This window comes from Moschus berezovskii, chromosome 2 (genome assembly GCF_049115385.1).
Source record: "Moschus berezovskii isolate FMDL1 chromosome 2, NW_MosBer_1.0, whole genome shotgun sequence".
NCBI classification, from domain to species: Eukaryota; Metazoa; Chordata; class Mammalia; order Artiodactyla; family Moschidae; genus Moschus; species Moschus berezovskii.
Window position 1 is genome coordinate 22004238 of NC_142461.1, and position 18940 is coordinate 22023177.

At 36.4% G+C, this 18940-nt stretch overlaps 1 non-coding gene across 1 annotated transcript; it reads left to right on the forward strand.

Moving 5' to 3' along the window:
• Positions 1-17558: 17558 nt before the first annotated feature.
• TRNAW-CCA (transfer RNA tryptophan (anticodon CCA)) lies at positions 17559-17630 on the forward strand. Its single transcript has one exon. It is a non-coding gene; the product is annotated as a tRNA-Trp (tRNA).
• Positions 17631-18940: the final 1310 nt, after the last annotated feature.

Genomic DNA, 18940 nt, shown 5'->3' on the forward strand with positions numbered 1-18940 from the left:
GTTTTACCTTTTGGCATTTCTTTTTGTTGGGAATGGTATTGATCACTGCCTCTTGTACAATGTCATGAACCTTCTTCTGGTTCTCTATCAGATCTAATTCCTTGAATCTATTTGTCCCTTGTACTGTATAATCGTAAGGGATTTCCACCTGAATGATCTAGTGGTTTTCCCTACTTTCTTCAATTTAAGTCTGAATTTGGCAATAAGGAGTTCATGATCTGAGCCACAGTCAGCTCCTGGTCTTGTTTTTGCTGACTGTATAGAGCTTTTCCATATTTGGCTGCAAAGAATATAATCAATCTGATTTCAGTATTGACCATCTGGTGATGTCCATGTGTAGAGTCTTCTCTTGTGCTGTTGGAATAGGGTGTTTGCTATGACCATTGTGTTCTCTTGGCAAAACTCTGTTAGCCTTTGACCTGCTTCGTTTTGTACTCCAAGGCCAAAGTTGTCTGTTACTCTATCTCTTGACTTCCTACTTTTGCATCCCAGTCCCCTATATTGAAAAGGACATCTTTTTTGGGTGCTAGTTCTAGAAGGTCTTGTAGGTCTTCATAGATCTGTTCTACTTCAGCTTCTCCAGCATTACTGGTCAAGGCATAGACTTGAATTAGTGTGGTACTGAATGGTTTGCCTTGGAAATGAACAAAGATCATTCTGTCATTTTTGAAATTGCATCCAAGTATTGCATTTCAGACTGTTTTGTTGACTATAATGGCTATTGCATTTCTTCTAAGGAATTCTTGCCCACAGTAGTAGATATAATGATTATTTGAGTTAAATTCACCCATCAGTCCATTTTAGTTAGCTGATTCCTAAAATATCAATGTTCCCTCTTGCCGTCTCCTGTTTGATCCCTTTCAGTTTGCCTTGATTCATCGACCTAACATTCCAGGTTCCCATGCAATATTGCTCTTTACAACATCGGACTTTACTTCCATCACCAGTCACATCCACAACTGGGATGATAATGGCCTAATCTGGTTTCTTCACATATTTTTTTACAGTATTCTGTTAAGTCCTTTTCATTTATATAATACTAGTAGTTATGTCCTCTATACTGATATGATACAAATGTTAAGGAAATCTAGTTGTTAGACCCAGATGTGGAACAATGGACTAGTTCAAAATTGGGAATGGAGCATGACAAGTTTGTATATAGTCACCCTTATTATTTAACTTATGTTCAGAGTACTTCATGCAAAATACTAGGCTGGATAACTCACAAGTTGGACTCAAGATTTCTGAGAGAAATATCAAGAGTCTCGGATATGAAGATGATGCCACTCTAATAGCAGAAAAAAAAGAGAAACTAAAGATCCTCTCGTTAAGGGTGAAAAAAGAGAGTGAAAATTCTGGCTTAAAACTCAGCATAAAAAATACTAAGATCATGACATCTGGTCCTATCACTTCTTGGCAAATAGAAGAAGAAAAAGTGGAGACAGTGTCAGATTTTATTTTCTTGGGCTCCAAAATCTCTGCAGATTGTGACTGCAGCCATGAAATTAACAAACACCTGCTCCTTGGAAGGAAAGCTATGACAAACCTAGACAGAGTATTAAAAACCAGAGACATCACTTTGCCCACAAATGTCCATATAGTCAAAGCTGTGGTTTTTCCAATAGTCAAGTATAGATGTGAGAGTTAGACCATAAAGAAGACTGAGCACTGAAGAACTGATGTTTTCAAATTGTGGTCAAGGAGATCAAACCAGTCAATCCTAAAGGAAATCATCCCTGAATATTCATCAGACTGAAACTCCAATACTTTGGCTGTCTAATGTGAAGAAGTGACTCATTGGAAAAGACCCTGATGCTGGGAAAGATTGAAGGCAAAAGGAGAAGGAAGAGGATGAGGATGAGATGGTTAGATAGCATCACTGACTCAATGGACATGAATCTCAGTAAACTAAGAAGAGGTGAACCTAATGTCCTGCAGTCCACAGGGTTACAAAGACTTGGATAAGACTTCGTGACTGAACAACAATAACAAATATCCTCTATAGCATTTCTGTTTTGGTTAATTGGAATATTCTCTCTCTGTTTTTTAATTTACGTAAATAAATGTCTGTCATTTTTTTTCTCAAATCAACATTTGGCTTTTGTTAATTCTATTGTTTATCTATTCTCAATGTTCATTTCCACTTTAATTTTTACTGCTTTTTCCCTCCTACTTGCCTTTGGTTTATTTTCTGTTTCCTTTTATAATTTTTTAAGGTGAATTTCTAGGTTATTGATCTAAGATTGTTTAACCTCTGGAAAGTACACATTTAGAGATATAAATTCTCTTTCAGTACCATTTGACTGTATCCCATGAATTTTGATTTTTTTTCAATTAAATTACATTAGTGTATAATTTATTGTCTATTTTTATACAATTCCTTTCATTATTGATTTTTAACTTCATATCATTACGTATATAGAACATAATTTGTATAACTTTGATGGATAAAAAGAAGTTAGCAAGGAAGACAAAATTTTTGAGATTTTGTATAGCTTTAGAATCTTACATTCTGATCCTTTATCTCTCTGCTTTGTAATCTGGGAGATATTTCTGACATTTTCTCCTCTTTTAATTTTCAGTGAAAATCATATTTCAACTTAAGATACATGTTCATGCTTTATGCTCATTTTTCATAGATCACTATTTTTGTTTTATCAATATAACATCTTGAATTTGACTATAGTTGTGAAAAAATTTTATAATTAGGTTCTGTTCTGTATCACTATTTATTTTGTTATTTATTTTGTATTCCTATTTCATATTACTGGCATTCTTTAAAGTACTTGTAGTCATTGGTTGCCTGCTATCATGTAAGAATATGGCTATAAGAATGTTCCTTAGAATCAGTATGGGTAAGGAAAGGGATTGCTGTCCAGTATGTTTTATGTTAAAATGACTGTGAACCAAGTATTATGTTATAACAGCAAATTCAACAATGTTCAAATGTATCTTGTAGATACCTCGATATCTCTGGTTGCAATAGAGATTTAGAAACTAAAAACCCAACTTTCTAGTCTCTGTAGCAGAAATTAATAAAAATATAAAATAGCTGGCCGTGGCTGCAGTGTTAGCCAATCACTTTTGTCTGTTACAGTCTCTTCTCTCCTCAAATTTATTCAATAACTCCCTATTAACTAAGGGCTTCATTTCTTACTTTTTTAACTTCTAATGAAATCAATTTTGTTCAATGAATGAAAAACATATTATAGGGGTAATAATTACTTTAGTCATGACAAAAAAACAAAAATTGGAAGATTCTAAGGTGCAAAGAGGTGAAAAATGGAGCTGGAATATGAACCCAGACAGCCTGGTACAGATCCAAAGCTTAGTTCTACATTATGAATTAATAAATAAATTGGCCTCTTGAAAACTTTTTCCTTTGGCTTCTGTAGTACTGGCTTTATTTGGCATTTCTTTCACCTTATTGGCCTTTTTCATTCCTTTTTTTTCCCCTAAATGTGGGAGTGCCCCAGGCCTTGTAAATGAGCCTTCTGTTCTTGCTTTAAACTTCCCCATCCCTTTGGTTTTGTTTTAAGATTTTTGATGTGGACCATTTTTAAAGTCTTTATTGAATTTGCTACAATATTGTTTCTGTTTTTATATTTTGGGGTTTTTTGACCACGAGGCATACAGGATGTTAGTTTCCCAGCTAAGGATCAAGCCCTCAGCCCTGCATTGGAAGGTGAAGTCTTAACCACTACACTTCCAGGGAAGTCTCTCTATCATTTCTACTAACATCCATATTCTGATAACTTCCAAATGTAATCCTCTCTTTTGAATTCCAGACATCCAAATTCGAACGTTTCACATTTCTTCTCCATCTGACTTAAATTTCTCTTAAATGAAAAATTGCTCTGTTTCTCTGGTTTGCTCATTGTCTATCCAGCTTATTCTCAGTGCTTGTTACTGTTTTCCTCCCAGCTCAATTCCACAACGTGGGAGTCAATTTTATCACAACCTTCATAACTGTCACATCCATTAATTCATTTATATGTCTTACTTACTCTAACTATGAAGCATATCTCATATCTGTCCACCTCGTTCTGTGGCCAATGTCCATCCCTGCCTGGACACTTATCCACCCAATACTAGGATTTCCGCCCACTCTTTAAGAACTTGTTCCCACATTTTAGGAACATAACATTTAATTCGGGAGATACACACATGTGCCCCTATTATATAATGCTAAAAAAAATCTGTAACAGAAGTATTTTCACAGATTAATGATAGACAAGGAAAGGATATATGAATTTAGCCCTTTGTGGGGTTAGAAGGGAAAGCATCACAGTGTAATGGACAGTTTAGTAGTAAAGTGACTTGGAACTCATGTAAGGGATATATTTTAAAAGACTCATCACTGGAAAACTGCAAATCTCTGCTTCCATCTTGAACACTGCCACTGTTTTTCCTTTATTAGAAGATAAAGAATATGTTGTTTTTTCCAGTGAATATTTAGATAGAAAGGAAAAGTACACAATGCCTCATTCAGAGACCAGGAAGTATTATGGAATTCCAGGACAATGGTGTTGAAAGGGAGGTTATGATATTACATAGCCTTTGTTTTCAGGTGTATTAATTCTTATATGCATCCACATATTCAAGCTCATCCAAACTAACTCTGCATTAGCAGCTCAGCTTACATTATACCACCTCAGAGCAAGCAATTTGTTTTGTGGCTAGCTGTTCAGAATACTCTGCTTCAGAGAAAAATTGAGAAAAAATTAAAAGTTGTTGAAGGATAGAAACTACTAATAAAATAACAAAATTAAAAGATTATATGGAGATAAGTAAGATAGTTTCATGTAATTTTAGGTTTATGTTCTCCGTCATCCCACAGTGATTTCTTAACTTGTTTTGTTCCTAAATAAAGTATTAATAGTAGTTTCTAGTCTACTGTAAGGTATTGTTGGCAGTGTGAGTTTGGTATAAAGTTTTAAAACATTTCCTAATTATAATTAAAATCATAGTTTTTCAGTCATCACAATAATGCTCTGCTGTGCTTAGTTGCTCAGTCATGTCTGCAGAAGACCATAGCCCGCCAGGCTCCTATGTCCATAGGGATTCTCCAGGCAAGAATACCGGAGTGGTTTGCCATGCCATCCTCCAGGGGATCTTCACAACCCAAGGATTGAACCCAGGTCTCCTGTATTGCAGGCGAATTCTTTACTATCTGAACTACCTGGGAAGCAGCATTGGGATCTAAATCACTTGTAGTTAAAGCCTTCCTACAGGAAGGTCCTTCTGCTATTTCAAAAATATTTCCAGGTAATGAACCTAATCTATTTTATAGTTCATAAACTAGTAAGCAATACTAGATACTTTTCAATATTTATGTCAAAAAATACTTGCTGCATATAAATGCTGAACTTGAGCTCTCAGAAACTGGAATATACCAAACTTATGAGCAAACACAGAAATCCAGGACAGATAGCTTCACACATATAGTGTAAACACCTATTTTTCACAATGATGACTCCTTAAATTATGAAAGTAATGCTTACAGTCAATGCAATATGATTATGTGTCATAAAATATAGGGTATCATCTAATATTCATGGAAATGGGGATTTAGTCCCATTACTTCATGGAAAATAGAAGGGGGAAAAAATGGAAACAGTTACAGACTTTATTTTCTTGGGCTCCAAAATCACTGTGAATGGTAAATGTAGAAATGAAATTAAAAGACGTTTGCTCCTTGGAAGAAAAATTATGACAAAACTAGACAGCATATTAAAAAGCAGAGACATCATTTTTCCAACAAAGGTCTGTCTAGTCAAAGTTATGGTTTTTCCAGTAGTCTTGTACGGATATGAGAGTTGGACCATAGGAATGCAGAGCACCACAGAATTGATGCCTTCGAACTATGGTGTTGGAGAAGACTCTTGAGGGTCCCTTGGACAGCAAGGAGATCCAACCAGTTAATCCTAAAGGAAATCAATTCTGAACATTCATTGGAAGGACTAATGCTGAAGCTGAAGCTCCAATACGCTGACAACCTGATGCGAAGAGCTAACTCATTGCAAAAGACCCTGATGCTTGGAAAGATTGAGGGCAGAAGGAGAAGGGGGCAAAAGATGATGAGATGGTTGGATGGCATCAGTGACTCAATAGACATGAGTTTGAACAAACTCCAGGAGATGGTAAAGGACAGGGAAGCTTGGTGTGCTGCAGTCCATGGGGTCACAAAGAGTCGGACATTACCAAGTGATTGAAAAACAACAAGGAACAACAGAACCTCCAAAAGGGTACCTCCTTCATAAATGTAACAGCAATACAGCACAAATTGGCAAAAAATTGTCAGAATCACTTTATTTTTTCAGAATTATGAGAATTAACCAAAGACTTGCAACAACTATGGGAGTATTTAATTAAGAGAAATTATTGGATCTCAGTAAGAACAGAAAACTCTGTGGAATTTTGACTTTAGTCTTATCCCAATCTCCCAAACTCAGCAATCTCCTTGGAAACTAACAGCTCATATTTGGGGAATCAAGGCTGTATATTGTCACTCTGCTTATTTAACTTATATGCAGAGTACATCATGAGAAACACTGGGCTGGAAGAAACACAAGCTGGAATCAAGATTGCTGGGAGAAATATCAATCACCTCAGATATGCAGATGACACCACCCTTATGGCAGAAAGTGAAGAAGAACTAAAAAGCCTCTTGAGGAAAGTGAGAGAGGAGAGTGAAAAAGCTGGCTTAAAGCTCAACATTCAGAAAACTAAGATCATGGCATCTGGTCCCATCGCTTCATGGGAAATAGATGGGGAAACAGTGGAAACACTGGCTGACTTTATTTTGGGGGGCTCCAAAGTCACTGCAGAAGCTGATTGCAGCCAGGAAATTAAAAGACGCTTTCTCCTTGGAAGGAAAGTTCTGATCAACCTAGATATCATATTAAAAAGCAAAGACATTACTTTGCCAACCAAGGTCCATCTAGTCAAGGCTATGGATTTTCCAGTGGTCATGTATGGATGTGAGAGTTGGACTGTGAAGGAAGCTGAGCACCAAAGGATTGATTCTTTTGAACTGTTAGAGAAGACTCTTGAAAGTCCCTTGAATGGCAAGGAGATCCAACCAGTCCATCCTAAAGGAGATCAGTCCTGGGTGTTTAGTGGAAGGACTGATGCTGAAGCTGAAACTCCAATAATTTGGTCACCTCATGAAAAGAGCTGACTCATTGGAAAAGACCCTGATGCTGGGAGGGATTGGGGGCAGGAGAAGGGGTCGACAGAGGATGAGATGGCTGGTTGGCATCACCGACTTGATGGACATGAGTTTAAGTAGACTCCAGGAGTTGGTGATGGACAGGGAGGCCTGGTGTGCTGCGATTCATGGGGTTGCAAATTGTCGGACACGACTGAGTGACTGAACTGAACTGATCTGAAGAGAAAAAAGATCTCATTTCCAAACAATTGCCATTATTTGACCTGTCTGGTGGTTCCCTGGAAAACTTCTTTTAAAAGGCTTGTTTTTATTCAAACTCGAACTCTCCCAATTCTAAACAACTGGAGTGAGGAGGCTTCTGTATAGTGCTTTAAAATTACAGCTCTTTGAGGCAGTGGATAAAAATTGCAGCAAATTATAGATCAGCTAAAAATTTTAACATAGAAAGCTGCAGAATGAGATGCCCCTAGGGTATTTGGAAAGCTTCAACTTATTCTTAAAAACTTAGAATGCAATGCACATGTACAGGCCATATGCAGCTGGATGCATTCTCACAAAAGACAAGAGAAGTCTTAAGTTCTCATCCTGCCTGACCTTGAGGTTCAGTTAAAGGACATCAGAGTGTAATACAAATCTACAAAAAAAAATTAAAAGTACAGTAAATGATAACATATAGGTAAATATAAATATAAAGTGCAGCATAAATGCTTTTGTTTGTATTTCCATTTTATTTCACTTTCTGATTTAAATCACAGCTTCATAACATAATAACTATAAATCTAAGGCAAAAAGCACACAATGATTAAGGATGCATTACATTTTGACTGTAGCATAAAGGAGGGGGATGAAGCTATATAAGACTGAAATTTTTGTATACTGTTGAAATTAGGTTGATAGGGATTTGGATGTTAATGGTAATTCCAAGGGCAATCTCTGATAATTCAAAAATGTGTAGTACAAGAAACTGCCAGAGTATTAAAATGGCACACTGGAGCATATTTATTTAACAGAAAACAAAGCAGTAAAGGAAGAACTGAGGAACAAAAATAATACCTAACAGATATAGAAAACAACAAAAGATCAGAGGCAAATTAGTAAGCATATTACATGTAAGTGATTAAACTCTAGTTAAATGTCAGATGTTGGAAGAATGCTAAAAAAACAAAACAAAGCAGAATCCAACTATATACTGTATATGAGGCTTCCCAGGTAGTTCAGTGGTAAGAATCTGCACGCCAATGCAAGAGACTTGGGTTTGATCCCTGGGTCAGGAAGATATCCTGCAAAAGGAAATGGCAACCCACTCCAATATTCTTAAAAGCCTGCAAAATCCCTTGGACAGAGAAACTTGGTGGGCTATTGTCCATGGGATCACAGAAGAGTCAAACACAATTTAGCAACTAAATCAATACATATACTATATATAACAGACACACTTTAGATTCAAATACACAAATAGGTTGAAAGGAAGAGGATGAAAAGATATACCATGTAACCAGTAACTAAAAAGAAGCTAGAATAGATATATTATGTCATACAAAATAGACTTTATGGTATACATTGTTACCAGAAGCAAAGAAAGACATTTTATAATGATAAAAGTCAATCCACCAACAAGTTATGGTTACTATAAACATGTGCACATAACAACAGAAATTCAAAATAAATGAAGTAAATATTGATTGAATTAAAGGGAGAAAAAGGAAATTTAAAATAATTTTGAGTGCATGCATGCTAAGTCGCTTCATTCATGTCCAACTCTTTGCAACCCTGTGAAGTATAGCCCACCAGGCTTCTCTGTCCTTGGGATTCTCCAAGCCAGAACACTGGGACGTTTCTAAAGAATGAAATTAAATTTTTTTTAAAAATGGAATAATTACAGATTTATACTAGTGTCTAAGGGTTTCCCTTGTGGCTCAGATGGTAGAGAATGTGCCTGCAATCCAGGAGACCTGGGTTTGATCCCTGGATCAGGAAGATACCCTGGAGAATGGAATGGCCACCCACTCCAGTATTCTTGCCTGGAGAATTCCATGGACAGAGGAGTCTGGCCAGCTACAGTCCTGGCATTCATAAGAGTGAGACAAAACTGAGGGACTAACACACACACACACACATTACGGCCTAAAGGAAGTTTAAGTAAGTTGTCCTGATTGCTGTGGCTATGTCACTCTTGAAATCAGGTAAATTTACTCACATTTTAATTTTTCCTTTTCAAAATTGCTTTTCCTTGTATAGCGTCTTTGTCCTCCATATACACTTTAGGATAATCTTGTCTGTATCTATAAAAATCTTGTGAGGGTTTTGATAGAAAGTTCACTAATTCTATAGAACACTTCGGAAAGAATTGGCATCTTTACTGTGTTGAGTCTTTCAATATATGGACATGACACGACTCTCCACTAATTTATATATTTTATATTTTCATAGTGTTTCACAGTTTTTAGTATGCTGCTGCTGCTGCTAAGTTGCTTCAGTCGTGTCTGACTCCGTGCGACCCCATAGATGGCGGCCCATCAGGCTCCCCCGTCCCTGGGATTTTCCAGGCAAGAACACTGGCGTGGGTTGCCATTTCCTTCTCCAATGCATGAAAGTGAAAAGTGAAAGTGAAGTCGCTCAGTCACGTCCGACTCTTCCCAACCCCATGGACTGCAGCCTACCAGGCTCCTCCGTCCACGGGATTTTCCAGGCAAGAGTACTGGAGTGGGTTGCCATTGCCTTCTCCAAGTTTTTAGTATAGAAGTCCTATAAATGTTGTTAGATATACATTATTGTATTTGTATGCAGTTGTAAGTGGTATGGTATTTTCAATTTCAGTGTCAATTGCTATGGAAATAAAATAGGTTTTTGTACAGTATGCTTGTAATATTGCTGAGCTACTTAGTTCCAGGAATGTTTTTGTTTGTTTTGTAAAATCATCAGAATTATTTTACATAGATAACTGTTTCATTTAAGAATAAGGAGAGTTTTATTTCTTCTTTCTGTTCTGTGTGTTTTTGTCTTTCTTTTCCTGCCTTAATATGCTAGATAGAATTTCTAGCGTTATATCAAATAAAAGTAACATAGTGGACACCCTTACCTTTTTCTCAGTCTCAAGGGGAAGCATTCACTCTTTCACCATTAATTATGTTGAAGGCATAGGTTTTTGTGTTGCTCTTTATAAAATTTATGAAATTTTCCTCTATTCCTGTATTTTAGGGTGTTTTTAATCATTTATGGTTTTAAAAAATTTTTCAAATGCATTTTCTGCATCAACTGTTATGATTGTGTGATTTTTCTTCTCAGCCTGTCATTGTGTTTTATATTGGTTGCTTTATGAGTATTGGATGACTCTTGGAATAAACTACCTATTGACAACAAACTATCATTAAAAAATTGTACTGTTATTGCATTGGATTATAATCCAGTGGGAAAAATCTCAATATTGTCATAACATATTGTCTTTTTTTATATTGATGGATTTATTTAGCTAGTATTTCTTCATGGCCTGTTACAGCTGTGTTTTTGTGTGGGATTGCCTCGTAATTTTCCTTTTAAAATTTGTTGGATGTCAGATATTGTTATCAAGGTTATGCTGACCTTCTAAAACGTGTTGGAAACCATTCCAACTATTTCTAGTCTCTGAAAGAGTCTGTGCTTGTTGCTATTTCGTTCTGATACATTTGTCAGAATTCACTGGTGAATTATCTTCAGTCTTGGTAATCTATATTTTTAAGGAATTTGTCATTTTTCTAGATTTTCATTATTTTAAAGTTGATCGTGATAACTTTGTGTTATCTTTTTCATGTCTGAGATATTAATAGTGATGTTACTGTTTTCAGTCCTAGCTATATAATTTCTCTATTTCTCTGTTTCATTCTCTCCCTCTTTGTTTATCAATATTGTAAGGGATTTATTAATTGAATTAGCCTTTTTGAAGTGCTAACTTTTGGTTTTGTTGATTCACTGTATTGTATATTTACTCTCTTTTCATCAATTTTATTCTTTATTTTATTTTCTTTCTACTTTTTCTTTGATGTTAACACAATTTTTTTGAAAAGGATTTTTAGATAATTGCTTTTTGTCTTTAAAAGAATCTAGTTAAGTAATTTAAGGGTGAAATTTCTCTGTAAGCACAGCTGTGCTTCAGGTCACTGTTGACATATATAATTATTTTATTAATATTGAGTTTAATATACTTTCTAATTTTCAAGAAATTTATTTTATGATGTATAGTACTCTATTTGGAAAAGTGCTTCTTAATTTCCAAATATATGGATATTTTCAGATTCTTTTTGTTTTAGTTGATTTCTAGATTAGTTCTATTCTGATTTGAGAATTAATTATGCATCATTTAATCCTATAATGTGTTGAGATAGCTTTATTGCTAGTAGATGATCAATTTTGCTAAGTACTTTATGGTTACTTATAAAGAAAAAAAATTTATTTTGCAATTATTAGGTGGAGTATCTTTATATGTTAAGCCATGTCTAGAGCTCTGCTTTCAGATTTTCTATATGATTACTACCTATTAACCTTCTAATTCTATTAATTACTAAGATGTTTGTTAAAGTCTCAATTTTCAAAAGTTGGGTGATATTTCTTTTAGTTTTGCTGATTATTTTTTTCTTGAAGTATTTTGATCTAGATAGTTGGTGAGCTTATAGTTGTTCTATTTTTGCTGAATGACCCTTTTTATTGATGAAATATCCCTTTAATTTCAATTAATATTCTTGTGAAAGTATTTTTTGATGTTCATTTAACAACTACTTTTTGGTTATTTACATGGTATCCCTACATGGTATCCATCCTAAATTTCACCATTTTAATCTTTATATTAAAGATTATATAGTTAAAAGACTGTGCCTTTTAAATTAGGAAATGGCAACCCACTCCAGTACTCTTGCCTGGAAAATCCCATGGACGGAGGAGCCTGGTAGGCTGCAGTCCATGGGATCGCTGGGAGTCGGACACGACTGGGCGACTTCACTTTCACTTTCATACAAATTACAAATATAAAGAATAAATGCAGAAATATTACTGTAGATCTTACAGACACTTAAAGGATGATAAGAGGATATGCCAAACTATTTATGCTAATAAATGAGATGGCTTAGATGCCATACACAAGTGACTTGAAAGACCCAAAGTGCCAGAGCACACTCAAGGAGAAATAAATAACTTAAATAGCATCACATTTCCAACAGAATTTGAACTATAATAAATAATATCCAAGATTAAATAGCTTCATTGCCTTCTTCCATCAAGCAGAATGTTGTCAGATTAAGTGTTCTGTAGATGTCAATTATGGCAACCCACTCCAGTGTTCTTGCCTGGAGAATCCCAGGGACGGGGGAGCCTGGTGGGCTTCCGTCTATGGGGTCACACAGAGTCGGACACGACTGAAGTGACTTAGCAGCAGCAGCAGCAGCAGATGTCAATTATAACCATTTGACTGATGGTAGTGTTAAGTCCCGGAGAAGGCAATGACGAGCCACTCCAGTACTCTTGCCTAGAAAATTGCATGGACAGAGGAGCCTGGTGGGCTGCAGTCCATGGGGTCGCTACGAGTCAGACACGACTGAGCGACTTCACTTTCACTTTTCACTTTCACACATTGGAGAAGGAAATGGCAACCCACTCCAGTGTTCTTGCCTGGAGAATCCCAGGGACAGCGGAGCCTGGTCGGCTGCCGTCTATGGGGTCGCACAGAGTCAGACACGACTGAAGCGACTTAGCAGCAGCAGCAGGAGTGTTAAGTCCAGGCTTCCCTGGCAGCTCAGAGGTAAAGAACCCGCCTGCAATATTGGAGACCTGGTTTCAATCCCTGGGTTGTGAAGATCCCCTGGAGAATGGCATGCAATCCACTCCAGTACTCTTGCCTGGAAAATTCCGTGGATAGAGAGGCTGGGGTCTCATAGAGTCCAACACAACTGAAAGACTAAGCAGAAGCAGCAGGGTTAAGTTCGATTATGCCCTTCCTGGATTTTCTGCCTAATGGATTTGTCCATTTCTTAAAGAGACATGTTAATTTCTTCAGCTAAAATTGCGATTCATATATTTCTTCTTGCAGTTCTATCACATTTTGCCTCACTTATTTTGATACTCTGATGTTCAGTTTGGTTCAGTCACTCAGTCCTGTCTAACTCTTTGTGACCCCATGGACTGCAACACACCAGGCTTCGCTGTCCATCACCAACCCCTGTAGCTTACTCAAACTCATGTCCATTGAGTCAGTGATACCATCCAACCATCTCATCCTCTGTCATCCCCTTCTCCTCCCAGCTTCAATCTTTCCCAGAATCAGTGTCTTTACCAATGAGTCAGTTCTTCGAATCAGGTGAACAAAGTATAGGAGTTTCAGCTTCAGCATCAGTCCTTCCAATGAACATCCAGGACTGATTTCCTTTAAGATGGACTGATTGGATCTTCTTGCTGTCCAAGGGACTCTCAAGCATCTTCTCCCACACCACAGTTCAAAATCATCAACTCTTTGGTGCTCAGATTTATTTACTGCCCAACTCTCACATCCATACATGACTACTGGAAAAACCAAAGCTTTGACTGGGCGGACCTTTGTTGGCAAAGTATTGTCTCTGCTTTTTAATATGCTGTCTAGGTTGTTTGTAACTTTTCTTCCAAGGAGTAAGCGTCTTTTAATTTCATGGCTGCAGTCACCATCTGCAGTGATTTTGGAGCCCAGGAAAATAAAGTCTGTCACTGTTTCCATTGTTTCCCCATCCATTTGCCATGAAGTGATGGGACCGGATGCCATGATCTTAGTTTTTTGAACATTGAGTTTTAAGCCAAGTCTTTCACTCTCCTCTTTCACCTTCATCAAGAGGCTCTTTAGTTCTTCTTCACTTTCTGCCATAAGGGTGGTGTCATCTGCATATCTGAGGTTATTGATATTTCTCCTGGCAATCTTGATTCCAGCTTGTGCTTTATCCAGCCTGGCATTTCATATGATGTACTCTGCATAAAAATTAAACAAGCAGGGTGACAATATACAGCCTTGACATATTCCTTTCCTGATTTGGAACCAGTCGTTTTTCCATGTCCAGTTCTAACTATTGCTTCTTGACCTGCATAGAGATTTCTCAAGAAGCAGGTCGGGTGGTCTGGTATTCCCAACTCCTTCAGAATTTTCCACACTTCTTTTGTGATCCACACAGTCAAAGGTTTTGGCATAGTCAATAAAGCAGACATAGATGTTTTTCTGGAACTCTCTTGCTTTTTCGATGATCTAATGGATGTTGACAATTTGATCTCTGGTTCCTCTGCCTTTTCTAAATCCAGCTTGAACATCTGGAAGTTCCATGGTTCTGAACTCTGATGTTAGACTAATACATATTACAGGGTATTTTGTATTCTTGGGGTATTGGTCACATTATCATTATGTAATGCCTCTCTTTATCTCTAATAACTTTCCTTGGCCTGAAGTCTGCTCTGTCTGAAATTAATATAGCTACTCTTTCTTTTCATTAGTGCTACTGTGGAATAGCTTTCTCCATCCCTAGTCTATATGTATACTAAGTCATCTCAGTCATGTAGGACTCTTTGCAACCCTATGGATCATAGCCCTCCATAAGATTCTCCAGGCAAGAATCAGTAATGTTTAGGGAGACAATTAGTGTTTAAAAAGATTATTGATTAAATATAATTCCAATGACATGTACCTTATTTGATAATTTTTGTCATAGTTCCTTTTATCTATTTTTATTCCATCATTTTTTTTTTGCCTTTTATACTTTTAACTGAAAATTTTATGTGATTCGGCTTTGTCTCCATTCTTATATCAGCGATGGTGTTGTTGTTGCTGCTGTTCAGTTGCTAAGTCATGCCTGACTGTTTGCAACCCCATGGGCTGCAGTATTCTAGGCTCTTCTGTTCTTCAGTCTCTCAGAGTTTGCTTGAATTCATGTCTGTTGACTCACTGATGCTATCTAAGCATCTCATCCTCTACCTTCCCCTTCTCTTTTTGCCTTCAGTCTTTCCCAGCATCAGGGTCTTTTCCAATGAGTCGGCTCTTCACAACAGGTGGCTGAAGCGATTATTACTATTATTATTTTATCTTTTGAAGTGATTGCCCTTGGGTTTGCAATACACATTTACAACTAACCCAGGCCCACTTTTGAAAAACACCGCACCTTCATCATTGTTACCATTCATTTCACTTTACATAAGTTTACACAACCAAATGTACTTTTGCCATTATTTTAAACTATTATCTTTTAGATAAACTAGTTTTTATTTTACCTTCACATATACATTTTTGATGCTCTCTCTTTTTTTATTTTTTAACAAAATGCTAGTTTTTTATCTGTCATTGGTCTTTCTGATGAGCTGCTTTTAACATTTCTTTCAAGGCAATATGGTCCCTGCTCTCATTTTGCATTTATATTTCTTGAACTATGAATCTAAACCTAATGGACATCATTTTGTCTACAAAGGTCCATCTAGTCAAGGCTATGGTTTTTCCAGTGGTCATGTATGGATGTGAGAGTTGGACTGTGAAGAAAACTGAGTGCTGAAGAACTGATGCTTTTGAAGTGTGGTGTTGGAGAAGACTCTTGAGAGTCCCTTGGACTGCAAGGAGATCCAACCTGTCCATCCTAAAGGAGATCAGTCCTGGGTGTTTATTGGAAGGACTGATGCTGAAGCTGAAACTCCAATACTTTGGCCACCTAATGCAAAGAGCTGATTCATTGGAAAAGACCCTGATGCTGGGAAAGATTGAAGGTGGGAGAAGGGGATGATAGAGGATAAGATGATTGGATGGCATCACCGACTCAATGTACGTGGGATTTGGGTGGACTCAAGGAGTTGGTGATGGACAGGGAGGCCTGGCGTGCTATGGTTCGTGGGGTCTCAAAGAGTCGGATACGACTGAGTGACTGAACTGAACTGAATTGATGAGCTGCTTTAAACATTTCTTTCAAGAAAACATAGTCCCTGCTCTCATTTTGTGTTTATATTTCTTGAACTCTTTGAATCTAAAAATAATATCTTTTAAAAATATATGATTATTAAGCTGTCAATTCTTCAAATATTGTGTGCTCTTCTTTCTCTATGTCCTCTCTTTCTAGAACTGTAATTACACATATCTTGGAATTTTTTTGTACTGACTCACAGGTTCCTGAAATCATGTTAATTTTTTTTTCTTTGTCCTGGATTGTTTCTGCTAATATTTCTACAAGTTCATTGATTTTCCTCCATTATTTTTATTCTGTGTTTAAATAAACCCAATGATTCTAAACATTTCTTATATTGTAGTTTTTTGCTAAACATTTCTTATATTGTAGTAAAATTCCCATTTGATTTTAAAATTGATTCTATTTTTTCTGATGCAACTGTCTATACTTTTATTTATTGTAAGGAGATTTTCTTTATGATTTTTACATAGTTCTGTTAAGGTGGTTTTTTCCTGATAAATCCTGTATCATCTTAGCAGTTACTTTTTATCGTCTTTTCTCCTGTAAGTGGTCACATTTTCCTGAATCTTCAAATATCTTCTAATATTTAATTTTATCATTGGTATTGTGAAAGTTATATTAGGTATCCTTTGAATGTAGTTAAGACCATGTGGTTTTGCTTATTTATTTTCTTTTCTTTAACATATAATTAAATTGACTATACTCAAACTATAAACTTTTTTTATGACTGGAAACTCAAACTCAGACTGAGTTATTTTATATTTTGAAAGATGTCTTCTACATGATTATTTAGAGATCAGCCTGAGACTAAAAAATTTTTAACAAATTTTGGATTTTCTCTCTTTGATTCACTCCTTTCTAGAACCCCTTCCAAAACTTACCAGTGGCTATAGCTTACCAAATCTTTGTCTTATGGTTCTTCAAGCCAGAAATTCTGTAGGTTTTTCAATGAGGATTTTACACAACCTATGTACAGGTTTTACCTGCCCTGGGTTAAAAGATATAAAAATTAGTAATGCACTTATCTTCATTCTTCTATTAATGAAAGTCAACTTCCATCCAAAATTATGTGCTTTGCTTCACTCTCCAATACTTTCAGGTCATTATGGAGTTTTTTGCTTATGTTTATTTGTTTATATTTTTCAAAATAATAAGTGTCAGGGTAGGATCCTCTAATCGCTGCTTGGTCACATCAGAATGAAAACCTCTTGTCAAACTACTTTACCCAGTTTTATTGAGGTAAATAAAAATAACAATGATTCCAATGATTCATTTACTTATACTGTATAAAATATTTTAGAAATCAATTTATATCATTTTATGTTTGACTTTATATTATCCCTTAGAAAAAAGATTAAATCAAAATGACAAGTGCTAATATCTTAATTCTTTCTAGTATGTTATCTAATTTTGCCATTAACCAACAGTGTTTGTCTAATCATAATTGATATTTGAGTCTGGCTTGGGCTTCCCTGGTGGCTCAGAGGTTAAAGCATCTGCCTCCAATGCAGGAGACCCGGGTTCGATCCCTGGGTAGGGAAGATCCCCTGGAGAAGAAAACGGTAACCCACTCCAATATTCTTGCCTGGAGAATCCCATGGACGGAGAAGCCTGGTAGGCTACAGTCCACAGTCCACGGGGTCGCAAAGAGTTGGACACGACTGAGCGACATCACCTATGAATTAGCAGTCATTATAAGTAAAAAGTACACATGGTTTTGCTACTTACTCATAATTAGTCTTTGAAGCTTTTGTAATTAAATCCAATGTTATTAGGTTTTTTTGTTTGTTCGTTTGCTTTGTTTTCTTTTGTTTTGTTTAATGGAATTTAACTCAGATGACCATTGTATCTATTACTGTGAGCAGGAATCCCTTAGAAGAAGTGGAGTAGCCATCATAGTCAACAAAAGAGTCCAAAATGCAGTACTTGGATGCAGTCTCAAAAATGACAGAATGATCTTTGTTCATTTCCAAGGTAAATAATTCAATATCAGAGTAATCCAAGTCTATGCCCCAACTCATAATGCTGAAGAAACTGAAGTTGAACATTTCTATGAAGACCTACAAGACCTTCTAGAACTAACACTGAAAAAACATGTCCTTTTCATTATAGGGGAATAGAATACAAAAGTAGGAAGTCAAGAAACACCTGAAGTAACAGGAAAAATTTAGCCTTGAGGTACAGAATAAAGCAGAGCAAAGGCTAATAAAGTTCTGCCAAGAGAAAAAACTGGTCATAGCAAACACCCTCTTCCAACAAAACAAGAGAAGACTGTACACATGGACATCATCAGATGGTCGACACCAAAATCAGATTGATTATATTCTTTGCAGCAAAAGATGAAGAAGTTCTATACAGTCAGCAAAAACAAGACCAGAAGATGACTGTGGTTCAGATCATGAACTCCTTATTGCCAAATTCAGACTGAAATTGAAGAAAGTGGAGAAAACCACTAGACCATTAAGGTATGACCTAAATCAAATCCCTTATGACTATACAGTAGAAGTGAGAAATAGATTTAATGGACTTGATGTGATAGACAGAGTGCTTGATGAGCTATGGACAGAGGTTCATGACATTGTACAGGAGACATAGTCAAGATCATCCCCAAGGAAAAGAAATGCAAAAAAGCAAAATGGCTGTCTGAAGAGGTCATACAAATAGATGTCAAAAGAAGGGAAGCAAAAAGTAGAGGAGAAAAGGAAAGATATACCCATCTGAATGCAGAGATCCAAAGAAGAGCAAGGAGAGATAAGAAAGCCTTCCTCAGTGATCAGTGCAAAGAAAAAGAGGAAAACAATAGAATGGGAAAGACTAGAGATCTCGTCAAGAAAATTAGAGATACCAAGGG